A 24291-nucleotide genomic window follows, 5' to 3' on the forward strand; every position below is an offset into this window, starting at 1 on the left:
AAAAAAAAAAAAACATGTTGTCAAAAGTACTCCAGCATCTGAACAAACTCAGCCCCTCAAGCTGCTGATATGAATGAAGCATATCTGTATTACTGTGGGACAATGCCAATTCGATCACATTCGTCAATATAATAAAGAAAAAACTGCCACGGCACAAAAAAAAAAAGCTTTCAGTCCACATCATTTTATCCAAGATGAGGATTCATCAACCATCCACATTGTACAGGCTTCCCCCCCTTGCAGTCTCAATCTGAATTAAAAACGGGGTTGACAGTTGACCACTGATGCACCATTAACGTTACAGCAACGTGCATGTGTCTCATTTATTACAGGACCGCATTTTTCAATCGTTAGTTGCTCTATTAAAACCAGCAGACCGTGACATTCCCAAACGTGCAGAGGTGCAGTCCGCGGATCCAAGGGTAACGTTCAAAAATGCACCGTGTTTGTCAAGCGATCGGGAGGAACGTCCCCTCTTACCTTTGAATCGTCTGTGCTTATAATCCACTCTTATAGGGCGGGAATGACTCCATGTCCGTGTTTGGGTCCTGATTTCCCAGTAAAATCCACAGTATGGGTGTATTATTTAAGAGGGTAATGCCTGTTAGGACCAGAGCAGGGAGCCACACGGGAGAGGAGAAGGCGCAACTTGAAACTGACAGAGAGGGATCGGTCGAAACCTTAACGGCGACAAGGAGGGGGGAGCGAGTGAGACTATAAATAACAACATGTTAGCTTAACGTCGCTAGTTTATTAATTTCACTTTCATACGTGCTAAAGCGAGATTAGAGTGACATATAAGGGGGTAGACTTAGACGAAACTATGTTATGTTATAATACAGCTGGATTTATTTGAAAATGTAATGTGAGAACCCCCCCACTGCTCCTTGGAGTGAGCCTGCGTGTTTTAACTCAGTTTAATCCGATTGGTCTCTTCCAACGTGACGCAGCAGTACTGCTGCCTTCACGTGGTGTCAGAAACATTAGGACTGGTTTACACAACAGGGAAAGGCGGGCGGGATTTTATATGGTAGCCGAAATGCAGCGATTTTGTTGAACATCTCAAGTAGTGTCTTAACGTAACAAGGTCATAACAGTCAAGTTGATTTCAATAAGATCAAATTTTATTTAAAAAAAAAAAAAAAACTGTTTATATAAACTTACTGAACGCATAGGTTAATGCTCCTGGGTCTATATTGTTTGTTCAATTGAGTTATCAAAGTAATTCAGTGAGCACCCAGCAGTTTCACATGGCCTCTGCCCTCAGTAAAAGAAGAAGCAGCAAGGGTTAAGTCTTTTAATTCGTCAAGTAAAGGATGTAATTCCTCAGTCTCAGTGAATTTGTTGTGTCTGTCTGCTAGTGTCTCTTCCACAGTATCCTGAAAAATATAGCCTAATTCCCATTCAATTCCAAAGCCCAATTGCTTGTGTTCTAACAAAGCACAGACATGGATTGTGCCGTGGTTTTAAACAGGCTGAAGTTTGCCTTAGTGGAAAACCACTTTAGATTACAACTTGGGAAAATTATAAGTTTCAAACAATCGCTTTCAAATGCCAAGGCATCACATGGAAAACAGTATAGTGAGTTCTTTGGCTGCTTCCCACGGACAGAAATATGCATTGCTGATACACTGCTTTGTCTGTCTCAATCACAAACCAAGACCTATATTCATACTACAAAAACACACTATGCTAATTCAAAGAACCTACCAAACGCTGTCCTGATTACCCTACTGTATGTAAAGGAACGGTCAATGGCAGGCAGGCCCTTCGAAAAACCCACTCAACTATCAAAGTCACAGCAGCAACTGGTTCACGGGCTAAAAACAGTGTAATCAGTGCAAATGTGACTATTAAAGATAACGGTCATCTACTTTGATCAGATGTGTATATTCACTACTGAATACAATGCTATGCTGAGCCCCAATCAGGCTGTGCTGAAAGGAGGAACCCTTCTGCTATCAGCTCTCTGCACAGTCTCAGTCTCTCCCTCTTGAGCATCCAGCAAGGCGGACAGCGTCCTGTCACCTCCTGTCACTGGACAGATAGGCCTGTGTGGCTGGTTTTTTGAGAGCACGCGATGGCATTTGTAATCCCTCACAAATATGCCGTGTAAACTTCAACTTGAATACTCGGAAGGATCGTCAGTATTTTTGTTCATTCAACAGACCGTATATCCCTTGACCTCCTGCCTACATATTTCTGTAAGAGGGTACAGGGATATTTAATGGAATTATATACAAGAGAAGATATACTGGGATATGTATTGAATAAGACACAATATAATACCAGAAAGGTCATACAGGATTGGTTCAGCAGTGAAATGTTATTTGCCTCAAATAAGTACTGTGCTGCACGGTCACAGGCATTGTCTGTCTTTGCTAGAAAATGAAATAATCATTAGTGTAGCTCCAGACTTGCTTATTATGGGGGTTACGTAATGCTTTCTTGTAGGGTGGTTAAAAATCAACAAACATTAAACTCCTCACCTCCTGTAGCATATAGAGAACTGGCCTCTGTGCTGCTGCATACCTGTGTAAGTGCATAATAGCTCAAAACTCAAAACAAGAATTTGTTAACTTTATCATTAAAGGCATTAGTCAGGTAGTCACTGAGTTTAAAGACCCACATTCGTGCAATTCAGCCTATGTGCATGTGCAAAAAATGTAGCTCTCTCTTATGTAATTGAAAACCTTTACCTAGCATCACATCTCTCACATTTTATTGCAATAATAATATGAGGTTCAAAACTACGCTAATTAATTCCATCAACATTCTGACTGTGAGAGAACTTGCAGCCAGGAAAGCTTCCTGTCTGCACCACCACAAGGACATTTCACATTAGGTCTCCAATCAGAACAAGCTGCCCTAGTTGGATTCGCACAGATTTGCTAATTAAACAAACCACAGGGGGACGCAGGATGTCAACCAGGTCTGCGTGTGTGAAAATGAGAGAGAAGGGAAGACAGACTTGAATGAGTAGCAATGAAGAATTAAGGACTGAGATTAGGAGTCAGGAGCAGAATGGCTCACTGCCAGATCACAATACATTAGAGTTTCGCCACATTATGAAACCGCCTCTAATTGCACTGAGCACCCTGGTTCCCACCCCACCTCTGTTCAATAACTGAGGTCTGTCATCACCAGAAATGCAGACAAAGGGTTGTCTATCTAAGGTGAGGCCGGCTGCACACATAACCAACATAACAAAGGAATTACACATGATGTCATCCCAGAAATCATCAAAGGCATCTGCCATATCACATTATCAAATACAGATGACAATGGACTGCATCCAGTTTCCATTCATCCAGCTATGATGAAGCTGATGAAAGAGGAAGGTACTTACTGTACAGAGGGAAGGCAGGCACATGCTGAAGGTCCAAAAGGTATTCCTCTGGCTGGGATTTGTTCTCTTTCTATTTTCCTCCCTCCCTTTCCCCTGTCTCTTTCTGCCTCTCCTCCCGCCTTCAACCCCCCCCTACTTCTCACCACAGCAAGATGCTGCCTGGACCAGTGCTCGTTGCCATGGTAACCAAGACTGGGGGAATTGTCACGTGGCCCTATCTCCCTTGGCACTGATTGGTCTGACGCACAAAAGTAAGGAGGGAGGGATGGGGAGGGGATGATGTCACACGCCCACCGGTTCCAAATGGGAGGGAATCTCTCTCAGGCCGCCTGCGAGCACACACAGACACAATGGGCGTCTTTTTAAGGTGGGGTTGAGCTGAAGTGGAGCTATTAGACCAGCGCAGGATGCTTCTACTTGACTGACTGACTGACTGACTGACTGACTGACTGACTGAGTAGCATGCTGAATGACTTATAGGACTTCTGGCTTGCTGATCTGAGATGTCGGGCTTGGCTCTGGCTCTCTGGCTCAGCTGCCCCCCAACTGTCATCTGCGATGCTGGGACGCTCCAGCGCTCCGTACTGCCAGGGGCCAGGATGCAGAAATAACACAAGTGTTACAAGACATTCGAGAGCACCCGTATGCGGCAGCTTGACCTGCTGGCCTACCACACTTCAACCTCTCCTTCAGGGGCTGCAGGGGGCTATTTATAACACTGCAGAAACCAGACAGATGCATAACTGCTACTATTTAGACACAGTAATACTCATAATGCATGCAAAGGAAAACATTCAAACAGTAAAATAGTTGAATTTATGATCACTGAGACATACAATCCAGGGGCCGATAAATCAATGACCTAAATGTATTCCCGGAATTAAGATATGATATCAATACTGCACACATATCACCCTCAGCAAATACAAAACCTAACACAGCACCATGGGCATGTGCTGAACAGCCTATGTGCCACAATGGCATAATGATAAGCGCCCTGCTGTCATACATTTTAGAAGTTTTTCACAGACTTGAATGCTGAGGAAAAGCTTGGCACAAGAACAGCAGCAATGAAAGCAGCATTGAACTGTTGAGTGAAAGCGGAGGAAAAAAACAGGCTTTCCATGTTCATTGAGGCAATAAAAGATTTCAGAAAGAGAGCTTGGGTGTTTCGCATCCTATTTGAGGGAAAGTAGGTCTCTGTCAATTTCACATTCATTCCCAACGATGACATGAGTAATCATGGTCCAGGCTTGTTGTCCAGACTGTTGTGTAATGGTCTGGGATTGGTCCAGTTCTGCCAGAGATGAGAAATGTTCTTGTTCTTTGAGAATCTGATTTTTTTTCTGAGCTGATGCCATATGTTGCCTTTGTAAGGTATTGAGCAACTTCAAAATATGCCTCACTGATCCTACGTAGACAGTTCTCAGAGTTGGTGGTCATTTTTGCTGTGCTTTTATGTGCGTGCCCTTCATTTTCTGATGGACACAAATAGAACACGTTGCTCAGTTGGACATGAACAGAAACCCACACACCTGCCATCTTTGGGCGTGTCATTACATTCAGAGTATATGCATGACAGAAATACACACCTTCCTCCGGCATGTGTCTTGAATGTGTTCAGTATTTATTCATGCAAAATATGGAATGTTTTAAATCCATTCCTTCCTTTATCCACGTCAACTGTCAGGCTGCCTGAATTGATCAGAAAAGTAGCTCAAACATCACGCTCCAAAGGCAACCAGGGCTATGCATTATGCAGCCATTTTTCTTCTAATGGTATAACTGGGCAGTGAGCTTCATAAATTATTAATAAAACATGCACCACTGTCTCCAAAGCCTTCTGTTTCTCTACATCCAGACACATAAAGTGTTATTAACTTTCTTTAATGGAAGTCAATAATACTAGTGAATAGACTAAATAAAGCTGTCAGTGAAACCGTTTTATACATGCAGTATGAGGTTGAGGTTGTGGTGGAACTGAATAGTGTCTATGTCTACATATTTGTTTCTGCATGTGTGTATGGTGGTCTGAATTATGACAGACCATAGGTTCAAGCATGTCCAACCATGTTCTCTGACAGGACTGACTAAACATGGAAGTAGGCCACAGTAAATTAATCCTAGACCTATCATGTCAGTGAATATCCCGTACTAAGGCTGTCACTGGCTTTCCCCCCAGTTTTATCAAGTCTTATATACATACTCTCATTGCCCTTTCACTCATCCAATGAGCATGAGGGGATGGTGAGAGCAATACTAGCAGCAATAATACTAATAGCTGATCTCATCATGTTCGTGGCTTGACATCAGCAACCTGTTACAGGCCAGTGAGCATTGGGCTGCAGACGAGAAGAGAAAGAGACAGAGCAGGGATGCTACTGCAGTGAAGTGTTACTCCTAGCATCTGACACTTTTCACTTGCAAACATTATTCGTCCAAAAAAAATTGGCTCACCAGGTGTTGAATCTTAATTTTTTTCAAAAGCACAATAAAAAAGGAAATCAATGAGATAATATAATGGTATCTGAGTAAAGTGCCCACTCAGGGTGTGGATGTTTGTAGCGGGCCAATTCAATAATATTACAGGCATACTAAAAACTAAAAAGTCTGCCAAGGTTTTTGAATGTGTGACTAAAGAATGCAGCAGTGGTGACAGTATTGATCTAAGTGATCAGCTTCCATTAATGGAATTTTGTAATTACCCTGTTTTCTTGCTGCTTGTCATGAAACAGGCATTATAGGATTAGTGGATAATGCAAGGTGACCATCCTGCACCCTAACAGGTGTACTGGCACACACACACACACACACACACACACACACACAGTAACTGAACCCAAAATATTCTCACAAATGCATAAACATTATATCTGAATTCCCAATGAACACACAGCAACGACAGTAAAGAACACCACAGACTGTCAGAGACGCAATTTGTACAGCGTTCATATAGAAGCTAATTGACCCACCCAAAGATGAACACAGTATGAACCCTCTCAGTCCAAACAAGTAAGATTGAAAAAGGTCTTCCCAGAATCACATCAGTATTTTAGGTAACATGAATCCAGCCAGTGCTGTAACTTGAACATTTAATTTCCTCCAGAACGAAGAGCACTAACCCTGTGCAAACACCACGTAAATCAGCTCCAGTCGGCTGCCCCTGAGCATGATGGGTAGAGGGAGAAAGGAAGAGACAGAGAGGTGTTTGTGTGTGTGGTGGTAGGGGGTCCACCAGATGAATCAAAGGCAGTGAACAAAAGCTACTGAGTGAAAACACAACGACCAGCAGAGACAGAGGAAAGAAAGGGCAGACAGTGAGGTCAGATTTCAGGAGGTCTGGCTGTGTCTGTGGTCAGTCTGAGCCAGTCTAAATTTAACTGTATGTCTTTAGGAGACCTCAGACCAGGGCTGTGAGAGGACTGAAACAGCAGCAGTGGTCAGGGTGCGGCCACACACTGGACCGAGTTCTCACACTGCTGGCCGTTTACTGTGTCCGTGAACTGCTAGCATGCTAGGCTGTAAATCCAACCTTTCCTAGAAGTTAAAAGGGTCAAAAGTCGCGGCTCCGACCCTTTGTCCCCGGCTCCTTCCTGATCCTCACCCACACACACGCTCTTGGCCTAAGTATGGCTGTGTCTCTACTGACTCTGGGTGTTTAAGGGTTAAAGGTAACCAGCTGGAGATGTCTGTATTGGACTGGCTCTGAGTGGTTTCCATAGACTGTTTAAATCATGGATGTAGTTTTTCTTTTGTCCTAATATAACATGACATAATGCTGCTGGATGAAAAGTGAATCCATACTTCCCTGTTAACAGCTTTATCAAGGCATCAAGGAAATGTATTTATTATTATCCAACGCAAGGTTGTTTAACGAAATGAAAGTTTGTAGTTTCTTCTTGTGACATACATAGAAAAAGATATTTACATACACATACACATATATACCCAGGAAATAATTGCATCTGGGGGGATGTCAACAGCAGCTATAGACAGTGATGATTATATAGTTTCATTTTCACATTAAAAGAAACACTGGCCATCCACTTTGACTGCGTCTGAACACCAAGCATCATCAATGTAAACACACCACCTCCTCTCGTCCTGCGCTCTCTCAGCTCGGAGCACGAACCGAGTGCTTGATCCTCTTGGAAACCGCAAATTACATTCCATTCACCTCCTTTACACTGGGTTGGCGGTAGAAATTAGACATTAAGATGGGCACAAATAAAATGATCTGCATCGTAAGATACCACTAGGGGTAAATTAAAAAATTAGATTTTTTTAGCTGAGCTCACTCTTTAATATGTTCTTTTCAGTTTGTCATTTAAACATTTTGCAACAGGAAACTTTCCTAAAAACTGCGGTTCTGCACCCAGAGAGAACGGGCATGTTTTGCCCATCCAAAACCCCAAAGGTACTCATCAGGAGAATGAGTCTTTCCATAGTTAAGGTGGAAGGCAAATGGGATGTACAGACACTAATTCACTAATCAGATCTCTGTCTCACCGTGATCACAGTAAGAGCAGGACAGCCTTGAGTGGTCTTCGTAGGATTTCTGATGCACTCTCTCAGTACCTCTATAAACAGGAAGCAGTCAATGAGTAACATGCTAAAGAGCCCTCCATTTTCTATGACAGTAAATCAATGCAAAATCAACTTATACAGCACAAACATGCCTGTCAGCAGTCCTACTCTGAGTTCTGTCTGTGTGCCAATTTCCGTGACTATGGAGTTCCAAGGACTCACCTTAACTAACCAATCCCAGACTGGAAACCTGCCGCAGATCACTGCACTTACCCTTGGACTGACACAAACAAGGCTTAAAACATGATCAGTTACCATGGCAACCAGATTTTCTTCCTGTCCTGGCCAATATGAGAATCCTGAGCCCTGCTAAGATATTGCCGAGCATGTCACATTATTAGAACAACACAGATTGTTGACTGTATACTGTATGACTCTGAGAAATTTCCAGATCACTTCTGTGTTTATATATATACAAAACCACATATGCATACAAGTAGCCAACACAGACCATACACACATTTTCTGGTTCCACAGGGCCTAAAACAATGATGTTTTCTCACCCATGCAAAGAAAAAAAATTGTTATTGTAGGTGTTCATTTAGTAAAAATATGCTGTTCCATTCAATCCAGCATACTTTAATGGCTAGTAAAGTATTCTGGATTCTGATTTAACTCATACTGTTTTCCCCTTCTTCAGACAGTAATCTTAATAGAACCTAATCTTAACTTAATAGGATCAAACATCAAGCCTGATGTACTGCTGCTGGCAGAGTAAAAGCATGCCAGACACAACAGAGCATGGAAATGGGTAATTGCCCCTAAATCCATGGAATTATATGGTTTAATAAGTTGAATTACATCGTACCACAAGGTTATACTCTACCCAGGCATGAATGTTTACTTGATGGTTCAGTTCATTTATCTACAGCCGGCACAGAAAACAACCTCACGATGCCTGGGAGAAAGCAACAGAGAACCTTCCCAGTCTGTAACCTCATTACAAAACGTCATTAGTTATGATAATGGATTTGTTTTAGACACGTAACAGGTTACGTAATAATAACTCTCAACTGATTAAATTCAAGTTGGCAGGTTTTCCTTAAGGGAAGTTAGTATTATATTATATTCATGAGTAAGATATTTCTGCACTTCATTACTGCACATTTGTCTGGTCATGCTCATTTGCTGACACACACCAGCACGACACTCAACATTTAAAAGAGACTATTATCAAAGCGACTTATTTATCAATAATTTGGCTGGAGAAAAAAAAGCCAACATTTGGTGAAAGAAGCTAAAGAGCAAGTTTGTGTCATGTTAAGTGAAATTATACTACACTGCAAATATCAGCAGATTTACACACCTGTAAATCCAAGGTATATCATATATACATGTACATGTGTAAATTCTTATCTATATATGTGTGCATATGTCCATGCACAAATTCTGTATTTACATATGTCATCACAAAAAATCACTAGGTTAAAAATTAACCCAGTGTGAGTGAATACAGCACCAACACAATGACAAAGTTACCCCAGTATGAGCTATACTGACCCACTTGATTTGTGTGACCACTTTCTTATAGTTTCAAGTTTTCATTCACTTTATTTTTTGCATTGTGTCATGTACTTGCTTTTGTAACAGTGTCTAATACCTGTTAATGTTAATACAGTATGTTTGAATGTGAATTCTGCACATTGCAAAGTCAAGTGTCATCAGTGTTACCTGCCAAGCATGGCAAAGAGGGTGTAGTTAAGCAGCCCCCTTATCGTACCAAATACGGACTCCAAACAGTGTGTGCTTGTGATCAGACCAGAATTTTAATTGTACTCAGCTCCGCTCTGCCAAGGTGCCCTCTCTGTCTCTTTCTCTTTCTCTCTTTTGCCCCCTTTTCCGTGCACTCCATTCCTCCACTCTCTTCGCAGAGCGACTATGAAGCTGCTGTATACTGACTAGCCAGCAGGCGCTAACTGTAATCTGTAGTCAGTAAACACAGTCCTGAGCAAAGCTTTCATTACAGCCAGAGACAATGCAGAGCTCAGCTGCAGTTTAAACCACGACCTCAAAGCTCAGTACAAATCACCACACATAAAGTATACAGCACAGTAGTCCGCACTAAGGGGTCTGCATGAGGATTCTGTCCATCTGTCATCAAAAACTTGAGTTTATCACATAAGACAACATAAGCTGAGCTGAAGTGCTTTTTTTTCTGATTCTGCACCAAAGCGGAAATGTGCTTGACCCCAACTTCACCTTGACTTATAATGTGAAAACAGATCCAGACTGTGCTGTTTATCTGACATTAAGATTTGCAACACCCACTTTGCATTGCAACTCCTATGTGCAGATGTTGATTCAGTAATTCTACAACAGGCTGAGGTCATGGTTTCTGTCGAGTCATGAACTCGATACGAAGTAGCCATGATGGTCACGTTCTGCAGCTTTCACAACGAACCTGCGCACAAACACAGCTCAAGGACAGAAACCAAATACCCCTCTGTCTTTACATAGAGACCATGGACAAACACACATGGACACCTGTAACACATACACGTCCATGCACAACCAATACCTCAGCACATGTTGTACACACTGAAACACACCTGATCACGGTTGCAGAAGGCTGACTATTACAACAATAGCAGCTCTTGCCCTGTAGCTTTTAAAGTGACTTGGAGAAGAAACATTGACACAGGATTGGATGTTCTATAGCTCTTATCAACACCTGTTTTTGACTTTTCAGTAACTCTGACCTACATAAAAGACAAGCCTATCAGTTGTAAGATGTTCAGATGGGATTGAGCCAGCATTAGTTCCTGTAATGATGATTCTCTTTCTCAGATCCCTGTGTGCTGCATGTCCACAGAGCAGTCTCCTGCTGTCAGCCCTCAGGCTCTGACTCAGTTTCGGGGAGTTAATAACACAACAGGATATGTCTGCAAGATGGAGGTGGCTGGAGGCTTCAGTTATTTAAAATTTAAAGTACATGTGCGGACAAATACTGGCAACTTCTTTCTGCCTTGGTTAGATTGCTATCACTAACACTGAACATCCTATGACTACTACCACTCTATACTATATTTTATGGCACTGTTTATATTAGCATTGCTATTTTTTGTGTGTGCTTTTACTCATAAAAGATTAAAGTTTTACTGGTGTGCCATACATTCAACACGGTAAGAACATGCAGCAGAAGTGCAGATGTCACATTCCCAGCTCTGCTATTGACAGGTTTAGGTTAATGGAGGAAGAGAGAAGTGACAGCATGAATGGAGCTGTCAATGACTCTACTAACAGGATTTCTAACACAATCCATCACTGGCGTCAACAAATTGATCTGTTATTCACTCTGAGCCAGAGTGATGTCACTCTTCTTGGTGGTTTATAATTGTGACCACAATAATCTTAATCTTGTTTGATTATAAAGAGCTTATAGAGTGTGTAGTGCTTTAATGTACTGTAATGTATTAGTCTGTGGTGCAGCGTATGTTAAACTATGGATAACATTACAATAACTTTTCAGAAAGTAGAACAATAAATGAAGAGAAGACGAACATCGACGCCCAAACCGTATCATCTCTTTTTCCCACCACTGCTCAGCTCTCCAAATTCTCACACTCCATCTTATCAAACCAGATCTCTGCCCTCTGTGTCGATGGAGAAGAGCAAACACACAAATATCGTCTGCAGCTGTTCAAATATTGTGACATGTGATCTGTGGCTGGCACAAAGAGCGCCTGTAATGAACGACTGGGATACAAAGACTGGGAGAACGGGGAGCTCATCTCTGCCGCCTGTCCCCAGCTCTCGACTTAAACACACAGCATTCTATTTATTGTGCATTCTGCTACACTTAATGCACTGCTCTAGTCTCTGCACCCAGAGAAATAGCCACACATGCAGAAAGTCCTGCTGCTGACGCCACCTTACCGCCCACAATCATGGAAAGCAAACACGGCGATCAGGAAATCTGAGGAGAAGCATTATCTACATAAACCCTGTGTTGAATAAACATGACATTGAGTGGTGCTTTTAAACAGAAATCTTATCAAAGGGAAGGCAGAGTAATTGGATTCCTTATCGTCTGAAAGAACAAAACTGCTCTTGTTCTGATGTTTGTTCTGCTTTTGTCACTCCATGACAAGATGTTCAGAGCCATTCATTCATCCCAATGCCAACACTTGTGTTTTGTACACTTTGTAGCTTCTATCAGAACCATAGATGCTGATCAAACGAACAAAGCCTCGGTCTCTAAGCTCTCCTGACACTTTTTTTTTTTAAAGTCAGACATTAAGCCCTTTCTCTCTTCATCACCTACAACTGATACTATACTGAGATCTGATGGGATTATGTGGGGCTAAATGATAGAAACATTCATCTAATCACAGAGCATCCATGGACTTTACAGCAGTCCTGATAGTGAGTGACAAGGGTTGGGTAAGATTACTTACACATTTCAAGGCAATTTTTGTAATTATTAAAAAAAAAAAGCGTGAAACGAAATGAATGTCATCTAATCTGAACACTTGTGGAGTACTTTAAAATCAAATATGAAAATTAGTGCACCTTCTACTAAAAACGGATGCATCCAGAGTTCATCAAATATATATAACATACTATGTGATCATCAAGGTCAGTACTATTCATTCTGAATTCTATCCGTTATTTGTCGAGGCATTTTTCTCAAAACCACATGAAGATGAAAAAGTATGTTATTTAAGTGTGCCACAGAGTTCAGTTCCCTACATTTACTGAATCAACTAATGTTCATGTTATTCATTCCAATCACAGCATACATTAAAGTTGCATAATGAAGAAACATTACGTTACTGAGGGCCAGTTGGAAAAAGTGATACCAAAGATAATACAAAAACTATGCAGTGGTCATGCATTTGGTGCAGCGCACATTATGACTTCTTTAGGACTCCAAACTCAAAGTTTCAGGACTTGGGACTTGACCTGGGATCGCCACAGATGTAACTAAATTCAAGCAAGGAGAGTAATCCACTCAATAAATATTTAAATCAGGTAAGAGTCCGAGATATAGCAAGCCAAGTAAATCAAAATACTTCCTCATTTACACAAGTTTATTCAATCAACAAAGACCAGTCTCAATTTTAATTAGTTCACAGAGACAGACAGTATGTGTGAAATTTCTGACAAGAGCTTGAGACCTTTGAAAGGCATAAACACTAGCACTTTATTCTCCATTATAAAATGAAACAACATAAACGCTATTTACACATCGATACTGTGGTTAAAAACCTTGCGGCAGGATTACAACATAACTTTGTTTGAAGCTAAGAGGTCCTAAACGTGTTATGAAAGCACCATGCGAACATCATCGCAGCCAACTGTATCTAATTGTGAAATTAAAAACAGATCGACAGAGAGTGCAGCTTTTCAATTACAGTAAAAGAGAACCACGTCAGAGTCCAGCTATTCTGATGATCCCAGCGTGGAGGCATGACCTCACTTCAGAGGCCTTATATGGTGTATGTCATGTCCGTTTTTCTTCTTGGCCTGATGAGGCTCTACAGACTTGGCTCCTCGTGAGGCACGAAAGCATGAAATAATACTTTGATCTCAGGGGCTTCTGGCACATTTGATAGCCGCAGTGTGCCTGGATACATAAATGCTGAACGTGGCTCAGTGAGGTTATAAAACAAGCATGCTTCTAATGAGAAAAGGCTCATTAAAACCTTGTCAAGATACTGTATAACCACATAAGTTTTCATTTTTCTTTTCATTCAAAAGATCTTCTTCACATGAAAGAAGAGTGTTCGGAAGATGAGTCATAGATATATTTTGTATTGCTATCAACTGTCAACTGTGATACATCCTGCTGTCAAACTGTAACTACATGTTAACAAGCAGCATACTTTTCACATTGTGGACAAAAAATACACAACAAAAATATAAGGAGTTTAATCCTTAAATGAGCTATTCTGAAATACAAATACATGATGCCTCGTCTTCTGAAACGCTTCCTGGCATGGAAATGATAAGTCATAATTACAGTTATGAGTCATCTTGAATTGTGGTCTTTGGAGGTTGACTCATTTTAGGTTCTATAATATAGACTGATACTTTTGGTAATAGATCCACAGTACAGTGATCTTTACTGCCCTACAAAGTAGAAAAGCAGTGAAGTTAAAAAAATATTATATATTATACATTTATGCTGATTATTTAACCTCAATAAATCACTGCCATAGAACCAACCAAAACCTAAAAATTATTATATTATAATAATTGAATCTACAACTTAATATATTAAGTATTTGTTTTAAATACAACTTAACCACGTTAACACAGAGTCAAAAGTGCATAGCAACTTCTTCTCTACTAAGATATCTTAGCAGTCATGGTTCAGCTACTGCCTCATTTAATTATACAGGGAAATAAACTTAGATGTTGGTTTATCAAAATGTCTTTCAGTTACAAATAAAAGCTAGAGTAAAATCAGGAACATCATGACAGAGGCAAAGAGACTGAAGAGGACATTGACGGAGAAAGCTAAGAAGAGAAAATGAGAGAGTGACCTAACAAGAGGCCGCACTGTTAAACTGGGGGCAACAAATTGCAAAAAAATCTTACTCCTTAATGTTGCTTTAACTAAGGGCTGAGCTTTTGTAATCCCCTGAAGACATGCTTGTGTGTGTGTGTGTGTGTGTGTGTGTGTGTGTGTGTGTGTGTACATATATGAATCACATTTGGCTTGCAGTTCTTGTCCTGACATCAGCTCTGATCTGTGACCTCATGTCTTTGTTTTCTCTCCCTTGCGCTCCCCCTCTCTCAATGAAACACAGAGCTTATCATTGAGAGAGGAAAGGAAAGGCTGCTATTATCGCCTCTTAAAAAACTACACCTGAACAAGTAAAGTGATTCCGCCGAGTCATTTCAACATTCACTGCACATGTCAGTCAGTGGGGAACCCAAACTTACATTATGGTGACAGTTTTGCTTTTAGTTTAAGACAAGCAGGTAGATTGAACACACTTGAACATAATTACAGTGCATATGTCCTGTATACACGCTGGATGTCACCCAAAAGAACAACACTCATCTCAGCCAGAGCAGGCATCCCATAATTTTGTCATCCGGCAAGGGTGTGGATCAGCAAGTTGGGTAACTGCAAATCCTGTAGTCAGCCTTACTGCCGTGTGATTTAATGGGTTACCGTGGTAACCTTGCACTCTCGGACAGGGGCCCTGTCAGCAGCTCGTCTCCATGTTTTTTTTTTTACAAGCACTGTGGCTGCATGAGTCTCACTATAATGTGTGATACCTTGTCTCTTCTTCTCTAACCTTTAGAAAGACGACAAAAATAGCCAAAGACAGGTTTCAGCGAGGTGTAACTAGGACAAACAGAAGCAGGTAAGGTAGTAGCACTGCAGACAGCTGTGTTGTAGCCTGAAATGAACCCATTCTCCCCTTGCTGAGGAAAGATCTGCTGAAGCCAAGAATAAAAAAGAGCCCAACCACACCCAGAGTACCCAACCACATTCAATAGGACTTTACACAGAATACATCTGGGGTAAAGAAGATTCCCACAATCCATGTGGCAGGTTGGCCAGAGCTCAACCGGTTCAAGGAAGTACAAGTACAGAGATGTGGATTATGAAAATGGCATGAACCTTATTCTCTGTACAATCCCTGCTGCTCTTCATCCGAGGGCTGATCACGCACAGCTCCCTGCCTGTCCCTTGGGTGTTGAACCTGCATGAGTGCCCAGCTGGAATCCCCACCCTGTCAGACAGGCTTTCTTTAATCTAGTATTCAATTGGGACTCTTCATCACCACAGTGTACATTTTCACACCAGCACTGTCCCCTGCCAAGCTTACGCACGGGTCCACCAGTCCATTGTGTCAATGCAGACGGTTACTAGGCTACATGACTGTTTGTTTAGTACTGTTGTGATGAAGAATCTCAGTCCAAGATTAAAAAAATGCACTTCTCAGACAGAGGACGAAGCTGATAGTGAAAATAAGACTTTATATATTTGGCTAAAAAGTTCCAATAGGGATAAATATTTGAAGGGAATAAAATAAAAGCATAAAAATGACTACAATTTTGGCATTCTTTTTTGCTTTTCAAAACAAAACACTCTGGGCTTTGCATGACCAATATAAATTTGATAAAACATATCAGTTCTAATTTTTTTGCATATAATCTGAAGGTATTTGGGTGTTAAGTTGTTGATGGGAGCACTTGCTTACAAACTGCTTATATGACTTTGACAGTCATATAATGACTCATGCAAGTTTCTCATTGACTGTGTAATGGTGCATTTAAGTGGGATCATATTTATCATATTTCAGAGTTTGCAAGTTGTGACATGCTCATGTTTTAAAATGTCAGAGCACATAAAAGTTACTTTTTACATTTAAAGAAAAAATTTAAGTGTACTCAAAATTGCATTGTTAAAAATGCCTCACAAGTTGCATTTGAAGACAGCGTCAGTCACATTCATCTCCAACATCAGTATTAGTATTATTGGTAAGATTTCATGATTACTAAAGTATTACTACTGATTATTACTTTTATGACTACTACGTTTTTTTCGTAACTTGGTGACTCTGGTTGTTGTGTGACTGACACACCGCCTGTCCGAAAGTTGATCCCGGTGGGATTGGGAAGAAGAACCAGGGAGACAGCTGCGATGAAGACTTGAGTCCAGTTTGGACCCCCTCACCCTCTCTCTCTCTGTGTGTGCGTGTGTGTGTGTGTGGACATGAATCGTACGTCCAAATGTGTGTAGCGTCTATTTATGAATGTTTGACCCCGTGTGTGACCTCATGCCAACACCCCCTGGCCTGTGTATGTGTTGAGGCGTGTAACCCGCTCCTTCTCACTCTTCTCGAAGTTCAGTGCTGCCATATCCTGTTTTCTGCCTCTCTGCACAGTAAGCCTCAGATCTTTACTCCCCGCTGACCGACTTCACTCACAAGCACAATCACACACTCAAGCATATTCACCTGTACTCACATAAATGTACATGTAAGTAATGATGCAGCACACAGACAGGAATGTACACATTGTGCTTCATGCTCACACATTAGCATCCCGTTTTTTTTATTGCAGGAAACATCTAAAAGTAGGACTACTTATGTTTTGGGTACAAATAGCTGTTAGTTCCGGGCTACTGAAGAAACATGGCCGTTGAACGTCAGCAATGTCTGTAGATAAAGATGGCTTAATCTAAGCAAAAAACACATAACGATTTTTATTTTCAGGTGATTATACACTAATGAAACCATACATATGGATGTTTTATTTAATTTCTGCCAATAGATCCTCTTAAATGTTACACACTGGACCCTTAATGAGTACATTTAAACATGTAATATCAATACTTCATTCATTGTAGCGTTGTTAATCTAACTATGTTTGGTGAGTTCGATACACAACTTCATACCAAAGGTATGCAGGTAGCTGATTTAGACCAACTGCAGCTGAATGCTGGTGTAGCCGGCCGTGTTTAACACCAAAGGACCAAATGTGAGACAGTTTTCAGTCACAGCCTGTTTCCCCTTCTTCTTTTCCCATGTGTTTCCTGTAGTGCTGCCCTTTGTGGAGGGGTTAGGTTGTGGTTAAGGGTCACAGAGACAATTGATGGTGGTTAGGGTGAAGTTAGGTTGAGGGTATGTATCTCAGCAAACAGCTGATTGGGGTTGGGGCTGAGCTCTTGTTAAGGTAAAGTGGGGGAAAAAAGTAAATGGTGATACAAACTTTGAAACTACACCGGCTCAGGTCCCATAGCTGTCAGATTTGGGGTTGTGGCTGATTTTGGCAGAGAATCAACTTCACTTACGGAAACAGCACTTGGGCAAGCTTTGGACTACAAGTGGCTGTTAGCTCGTCATCCATCAAGAGTCTCGCCAAAGTCTGGCAGCCAGGTGTGGAGGATTTACGCTGCTGTTGTGCTGAGCAGTTTTGTATACCTGAGGTGAAATGATCTCCTAGGGACTCATGGGATACTTTGTCAATGTTTTTATTACTTAATAAATATGCAGACAAATGTCAAATTCTTCAAGCCACACTGCCCTCTGACCTCTTTCTTGCCATAGGTCACCCACATCTGAAACAGGTTAGTGTGATGTAGGTGTAAACAAAGGACGCAGGCAGCAGACAACACATCTGACGAAGAAAGAGATCTATTGGAACCATGTCTCTTCAACAGTCATGACTGTGATCTAAACTACAACAGATGTGTCTTTGTCTATTAGAAACCCCACAGCCTCTGAGAGAAAAACTCTAACCGGCTTGTCTTTGTTGATTTTATTACTGACATGCACAATCGTTCTCACACGAGGCATTGTATAAAGTCACAGTCATGGTTAATGGCTTTGCCTCGTGCGTGTCATTGTACTAAATCAAAAAAAATGTTAGTCGTATCAGAAATGTTTCTGTGGATGTTCCATGTGTATTTAAACAGAAACCTCATACAGAAGTCAGCAGTGTAATCACTTGATCATATGGTGCACATATGTTCCACGTGCAGTCCACTGAACACACAGCTCGTAATTAAATATCAGGCCACTATTTTATTTTAATGGAAAGCTGTTACTGAGATTGAGAAAATAGTGAGTTTTCTCAACATGTCTCCAGGAGTTATGGTTCTTTTTTTTTTTTTTTTTTTGCCCTTCATCTTGGACTATGTTATTCAGTTGTGTGAAGGTCTTGTTCTCTTTCAGCCTGTTCTTAACAAGTGTCAATTCCCCAAAGACTAACAACATTCATCCATACTTAAAGATGAAAGTGGCGCACATAACTCAAGCCCCGTAGAGTCAAATAAACATCCAACCAGAGTCATGACTGACTTAAGGGGGAGGGTATGAAAACAACAATGACAGAGTGTGTCTTAAGTGATGAGCTCATAGATGTTTCAGTTGTTAACTTGTTAACTTGACTTTAGTTGTTTTGACCACTGCTGTGCCTGCTGAAAGCTCAAAAAACTGTCTTGGGTTTTCAATATGAGTGCCAGATATCTGAAAGTAATCCACATAGTGATGTTTTTGTAAAGAAAAGCAGAAGAAAATGGTGAAACAAGATCCGTTGGGGGTTTCCTCCATCAGCAAAACAAATGCAGCATAAAAAACCCCAACAATCACAGACAAATGAGCCGAAGTAGTGTTGAATCTGGGCTGCAGTCAGAGCACACGGGCAAGACAACAGAGCTCAATCCAAAGATTTCAATCCTTTCGGTTTTCCTGTTCTGTAACCCAGTGGTCCTTCATTGTATGCTGAGCACAGCACACTGCATTTCGCTGATGTTTGCTGAGGAGGTTAGCTAAACTCTAACTGCAAGGCTCAGGAGGAACGCAAAGGCGTGGCAGTAACAAGCTGTTAAACTGGATGGAGTTTTCATGAACCATGCACAGACCTAAGATAATCTACTTCAGATAAGAATGAAATGCTCAACTTTGTATTCCAGTTATGGCTAGGGTAGTTGTTTATGACGGGTAGTAAGTTGTCTGATGATATGAAAAAGATGGAGGGATTTGCTGAGAATGTTTTCTAACTGCTTTTTCAAAGTGGATTCCCAGTGGTGTTCACTGGTGCCCAATCCAGTGGTTGTTCCATAGATGCTATCAGATAAAGTTCTGAGCTTATTTATAGACCAATGTTGAGTCATAGCCAGTCCACATTAGGTCCGCTGGGATCACAGTAATGATACTTTGTGCCCTAACAGTAAAAAAAAAAAAAAATTCCTTCCATCTACTTCACATGTAACCAAAAATTAAAGATATCTTCAGTGGAAGCTACATTTCTAGAACATGGACAAAAAGACAAATTACTTCAGTCAGTCAGTTGTGCAGTCAACATTGATCCACAAAAGAACAGTCCGAGCAGACAAAATACACCCCTGCAGTGTCCATCTGCTGACCAAAACAAAGCTTTTAGAGAAATAATAGCTTAACTGGATTATCTGATGATTATCGTCCGGACAATTCACAAACACCAGTTCTGAAGGACTGCATGTGTAGTACGTGCACAATCTTTTTTTTTTTTTCTTTCTTTTTTTTTTGCCATTTCTCATTCATTCTATGTTAATGGTTTGCCAAACACACCTTCTACCTCCTCTAACTTCATTCATCTGCACTGCTGTTGCACCTCCAAGAGCAATTCATTTAAAATGTGCAGTTCTGGTGCAAGTAAAATGCACTCTCTCCTGTGTACACACTCACGCTGATAGCTGCCTGGCTAGCTGCACTCTGCTGCTGCTGCTGCTGACTGCTCTGAAACCATCCAGAGGCTGCGGTCTGCAGGGCAGCAGTGCAGAGAGATCCAGTGTCCGCCAACAGGGATTAATGCTGTCAGATGATCAGCAGTGGCATACTGGGTAGTAGGGTAATTTAACAAAATACCTCCGCAACAAACAAAATACTTGAGCTACAGTGCACTACCAGGGGTGGAAAGTAACTAGATACATTTTCTCAAGTGCTGTACTTACAACTTGTACTTTACTTTAGTATTTCCATTTTCTGCTACTTTATACTTCTACTCCACTACAATTCTGAGACAACATTGATACTCTTACCAAAGTATAGTACTTCTTCCACCGCTGTGCATCACTTTTACCTAAAATATTATTGTTTCAGTCTGAGTAGTACATTCTAATAAGTGAAAAATGTAGAATGATTTTACTGATCACTTTGATTTACTGATGTATAGTATATATAGAGTATAATAACTTTCCCCACATATCTCTATTTTCACAGAAGATCTGTCCTTGTCAGATACCTAAAACTGAAGAAATAAAGGAAAAATAATAATAAAAGACATGAAAAAGTTCTGTGGTTGTGCATAAATTGTCATATCAGCTCAGACATTTTGAATTATTAAAGCATTGAGCTTATGCTTCCTTCATCAAGTGGATTTAATCCCATTTGTCACTCCACCACGCCTCTTATCAAGCACAACAAACATGTTTAATATGACAAACTCTTGGGCAGAGGGGACAGCAGTAAGAAGCCAGGCAGCAGCTGACAGGCAGGATCGGTGTCTGAAGTCAGAGCAGAGGGCAGCTGCCGAGCAAACGGGCGCTCTCTTATGAATGACAGCTATTCACCTCCCCCTTGAACATCACATGAGCGCTGCCTCCTACTCAGCACAGCGCAGCACAATATCACATTGTGTCTTCTGATACAGTAGAGCCTGGTGGGGAGGGAGACGGAGATAACCTGGGCTGTGACCTTGAGGACAGAGATCGTCCACTGGCTACAGAGTGTGTGTACACAAGACTTACCTGACCTGACACACCACACTGTAATGGTGCAATGAAAGCAGCTACTTTTGGTTATAACCTCAGAGAAAATATCTGTGTCATGCAGTAGCAAGTAGGGCAGCACCAGCCACCAGCAAAAGAAAAACATATCATATTCTTTCCTTCTCTAACCTTCGCTCCTCTCTCCCACAGCTGCTCCTTCATCTGTTATGAAAACAGACAATGCCGGGGGTCCCTGCCTCCTCTCTATTACGTCACATGTGTCTGCTCATGGCACACACATGTGCGCCAACCTTTTTCCTTACAGCGTTTTGTTTCCGCACCTCTAGCTTGGAGATCAAACTCTGACAACCCTGCCTCCCCCTCGTGCTGTGCTTCCTGACGCCAACGTCAGACAGAGAAATGAGAATGACCCAATTACGGAGCAAAGATAACCTGCACTGAGAGGGCTGGGGGAGAGGGAGCAGAGGAGGATGACGATGGGGGAAGAGAAGAGGGGGGGGGGTCAGACTGTAAAAGAAGCTGCAGTGACATCATCACCACTGGACTTGTGGTAATAAAAAGACAGGAAAAAGATGATAGAAACGTTGGTTGGGACATGTGTTGTGTTTGGGTAAACTGCAACCGCTCCATTCCTCTGTAAAAATTCACACACACACACACACACACTCAGGGTGAAAACAGTGACATCCCTCGGTGACAGCAGTGTCAGTTGGCACAAAGCTGGATGCTGCAGTGTCTCTGTTGGCCAACCCATCCTGCTGCCATTGATTCACAGCCAGCAACTCTGATGCTATGTAACGTGTGGTGCGGCATGCAGAGCGTTGCATAATATAAAAAAAAGCCACGCTGGTAAACAAGGAGGGCGAGGACCACATCCACCCACTGCAACAGTGTTCACAGCTGGGATGGACGCCTTCGTAGGACGTTGCTGAAATACTTGCTCACTCAGTGTCATCAAACCACAGGAATGTCTGTTTCTGACAGGCAGCTGGGGGAACAACATGTGCTGCGGTGTACCAAGTGCACACATTCACATATACAGTACATACAGCACACACATGTCAGCAAACTGGACGGCATCAAGCTTAGTCACTCGTAAGGAGAACACACATACACCTTGGTTACAATAACAAACATTGTGGAAAGACATCCTTGCGAAACTCTTCCTATTGCTTCCATAAATTCCTGAGATGTGACTCTTATTACAGCCACTGCCATACAGAACACACACACACACACACACACACACACACACACACACACACACACTGAATGACATGTCTACTCACAAGTGCTTCTGAATTCTGTGCTGGGACCAGTGAAAAGGCAGATATCCCCGTTTTCTCATCTGTCAGAGGATTTGTTTCACACTCCTTCCTGCTCTGCTTGTCTTTCTGTCTTTCACCGGCAGACTGAAAAGCGAGAGTGGCTGAAGACAGAGGGAGATCTGCAGTGCTGGAACTCTGTCAGTATGCTAATGCTTGGATCTGCTCTGCCTCCCTCTCTGTTTGTCTCCTCCCTCCCTCCCTGCCTCCCTCATACTTTTCTCCAAGGTCACTGGGTAGAACTGCTTATTTGACTCCTCCCTTAGTGGACAATTGCTTTCCTCCTCAGCCCCCCCCCCACCACCACCATATCCTCCTACAGGCTGGACACCCGGCCAGTATAATTACCGTCATGATCCAGATTAACTCCTGGGTGTGCTCTTGTTGTGCAATGCCGGGCCAGGCTAGACTCAGATAGTAGAGCCGGGACGGGACAACACACAGACAGAGGATTACTGTGTGTGTGGGGGGTTTAGACCCCACAAGGAGGTCCAGGGGAGGCCAGACAGGACAGGATGGGACACTCTTAAGCCCTGCAGGGGACAAGAGAGACAAACTGAAAAAAAGAGACTTGCAGCATGGATATAACAACAAAAATACAGGCATTTAAAAAAAAAAAATGTCTTCGATGCAGGGCCTGATGAATCAATGACACACAGATTCAATTAATAGAAATTATATGAGGGGAAAACAAAGCCTGAAAATTAAAGATGATCACTGAAACTAAACTGCATTGAATTGTATCTCTCGCTGCACTGCTGTCCTCTATGCATGGACATAAACCCTGGAGTCTCACAAAGAGTCATGGACGAAACCAGAGTTAAACAGCTTAGGACTGGCAGGAGATCAGACACAAGGGGACGCAGCTGCAGCAGGAAGTCATCACCTGAATAGTCAACGGATACCACATTATTTACTATGATTCAAGTGCCACATATATATACTATCAGGCTGTGAAAAGATCAATGCAGGGACTTTTCAAGTGTGTGCACTGTCTAATACTTGCTGAGTTGTGCACTGTCCATCCCTCTGTAATTTGAGTTTAGGAGCTTTGCTGACCGTTTAGCTGCTCCACTCAGTGGCTTTAGATCCTGTGATGGGATTAGAGGGGAGAAGCGTCTGATGGGATGAAACAGAACTCAATATATGAGCAGGAAGTGCTCCTTCTGCACAAGGGGAAGTTATAGTTAGTTATAATGACGCTGATTGACACATAAGTGAGCTTCAGCTGCTTTTTTTGTTAATTAGTTTGGGGAAAATGCTGCCTCTTTCCAAGTAATAGTTTAACTTTACTGATGCAGACATGCTGGTTTCCATTTATATTGTATGTTAATGCCTAATAAGTATTTTTATTTTCTGACAATTGCTCATAAGAAACAGATACAATCATACCCAATGTATATAAAAAGCATCACTGAGCAGTATGGAATCAAATTTTCTTTAATTTTCTACTTTGGGCTTTACACCACTAGTGGGGCAACAAATGTTTGTTTGTTTTATCAGGTTTGTCCTGCGGGTGGCATCAGAGGAAAGGTCATGTTGTTGCCTAGATCAAATGGGGTTATCCTCCATACAGTAGCCCTGTTAGGACATCTCAGTTTCTGTGGTGCACAGTGTTGATGCAAACAGCACATTTCCTTAGAGTTAACACATAGTTTCTTCTGTTATGTGTGTATTATTGCCACTGAGCCCTTGAATCCTCATAAAACCTGTTAAGATAAAACACATTTAAAAAACAAAGGGGATGTGAATTCTGAATGAAACATCTCGACAGTTCACTCACTCACTCACTCACTCACTCACTCACTCACTCTAGCTGTGAATAAAGTATTAATCTAAAAAAAGTT

At 41.7% G+C, this 24291-nt stretch overlaps 1 protein-coding gene across 15 annotated transcripts in view; it reads right to left on the bottom strand.

The window, feature by feature from the left end:
- The window catches only part of mical3a (microtubule associated monooxygenase, calponin and LIM domain containing 3a), an 84532-nt gene extending 61949 nt beyond the window's left edge, over nucleotides 1–22583 (bottom strand). For 13 of the 15 annotated variants that reach the window (XM_051381134.1, XM_051381137.1, XM_051381138.1 and 10 more), the window contains exon 1: nucleotides 481–650. The gene's annotated coding sequence lies outside the window, so the exon portion shown is untranslated. Of the gene's footprint in view, nucleotides 1–480; nucleotides 651–22408 lie in introns of those variants that run through there. The other 2 variants (XM_051381123.1, XM_051381136.1) reach the window with 2 other exon arrangements.
- Between the last annotated feature and the right edge of the window lie 1708 nt (nucleotides 22584–24291).

This window comes from Dicentrarchus labrax, unplaced genomic scaffold (genome assembly GCF_905237075.1).
Source record: "Dicentrarchus labrax unplaced genomic scaffold, dlabrax2021, whole genome shotgun sequence".
NCBI classification, from domain to species: domain Eukaryota; kingdom Metazoa; phylum Chordata; class Actinopteri; family Moronidae; genus Dicentrarchus; species Dicentrarchus labrax.